This window comes from Propithecus coquereli, unplaced genomic scaffold (genome assembly GCF_000956105.1).
Source record: "Propithecus coquereli isolate 6110/MARCELLA unplaced genomic scaffold, Pcoq_1.0 Scaffold16, whole genome shotgun sequence".
Lineage (NCBI taxonomy): Eukaryota > Metazoa > Chordata > Mammalia > Primates > Indriidae > Propithecus > Propithecus coquereli.
In genome coordinates, this window is record NW_012140524.1 from 9809816 (window position 1) to 9811748 (window position 1933).

Below are 1933 nucleotides of genomic sequence, written 5' to 3' on the forward strand. Positions count from 1 at the left end.
GCTTTTGATGAATATGGTGGGAAGGGAAAAGTTGTCTTTGGTCTCATAAAAATCATCTAATCCCAAATAACAAATTTTGTGTGACTTAATGTTCCAACGACTTATGCCCTTGATATCTTCTTGGGGTTTTAGACTCTTCAAAAAATAGTGATCTGAGGATCCACAGAATAGTGGTCTGAGGATCCACAGGAAATTATAACTTTATGAAAATTTCTGCAGACTAATCATCTAATATCCAAAATCCAAATCTAGGTCCTAGACAAGTGAATTAATCACTTTAGTGACAAAGAATTCAGTCTAAATAATCCAAACTAAATGAAAGGCAAAAAATTTTTTTTAAGTGACTTCCTTCTTGATACCCTTTTAGATGAATCACAATGATATTTCTTGAAATTTCCTAGCAATTGCCTTGAAATGTTCAATCATTTAGTATCTGTATATTGTTTCACCAACTGGAGTACAAATTTCTTCTCTCCCATGACCTATCATTCTGTTGGGAGGAGTGCTAAAAGATGCTTGGGGAGCAAATTAAAGAATGAACCTACCACATGGGAGAGCAAAAGAAACCAGGGTAGATGATACAACTTTTCTAATTCTGTATTCAGAAAGGGAAATCACTAATACTGTACTGCTCTTAACATGGAGAGTGGCAGTCAGTCTAGGTTAAACCAAGTGGGGGAAGTGAGTTTTGCATTTAAATTTTATTTTTACTTATCTTTGGACTTTTTATCTTTTGTCTTCAATGACTGCCCTTTTTTCTCTGTCTGTGATGAATGGAGTGAAAAGAGTTGTAGCCTGGATGTACTGACCTAGTAAAGTTTCAGGTTAAATTAATAGGAAGCCTGTCGCTAAGGAGTTCCTGACAATGGCTTTGTTAGCTGACATCTCTGAGTAGAAAGCAGTGAGTCCCAGAGATGTCAAACCTTCAACTCTGAGGGAAAAGCAAGAAGAAAAGGGAGCAAAGTTCTGAAGAATGGGAAGAACTACGAAATTCAAGTGGTGAGAAGAATTCATTAAAAGGGATTTAAGTGTTGGAGGGATATATTTTGGTACTGCACATGCTCCTATTTTGTTATTCACGAGTCAAAGTGACATTTGCTCAGTATGCATGTGCTTTATAAGTAAATGTAACTAATTTTTTAAATTCTTTAATAAATAGTAGAAAAAACTTGGAATTTATCAAGACTTAGGTATTGATTAATCTCAACTCTCCATTTAACATTTAGTAGTTAATATTTAGTATTTTAGTATCATTTTCTATTCAAGGCATATGTGAGTGATCAAAAAAATTAACCTGCCCTCAAGAAAGTTTTTACTATAAAGACTGAGAGTAATCAGATCATAAATGATGATCCTTTTAAAAAGTAAAGTTCTTTTAAACTATTTGAAATTTTGCCATCAGCAATTCAGGAAAATAGCTAACACAGTAAAATGAAATACAGTAATAGGAATGTTATAGTCACACTAGGGTTGCTGCCTTAGGCTTCCCTTCCCTTTCGTTGCTTTGTATCTCATTCACCTTCACATCCATTGTACATACACACACATCCATCCTTCCCCAAGGTTCTGTGCCTTAGACAATTTGGCTCTCACTCAAGTCTCCCAAATACACACCAGTATACCAGTTAACTGTCATAACTGTGGTACAGTTATAGTGGGTTCACCAGACTACTGGGGATTTGTGCCCATAGGACCTGTGCACACTTGCATGTATGTGAGCATTGGAAATGAGGTCTTCGATTTAATCAATTGTAGTTACTATTAAAATGGCTTATGTATGATTATGTCTTCTATTCCCTCTCTCTCATTCTCCTGGGCTGCTATCTAAAGATGGTCTATCTGCTTATAAGCAGATCAAATTTTTCCTAGGACCTAAAAAATAATAATAGTAATAAAATAATAAATGTCTAAGAGAACCATAGATAGTTTTTGA

General features: G+C 34.9%; 1 protein-coding gene across 5 annotated transcripts in view; it reads left to right on the forward strand.

Annotated features, from left to right (window-relative positions):
* Positions 1 to 1933, forward strand: part of SOX5 (SRY (sex determining region Y)-box 5) — an 894001-nt gene that overhangs the window by 835808 nt on the left and 56260 nt on the right. The gene's annotated exons all lie outside the window — the stretch shown is intronic.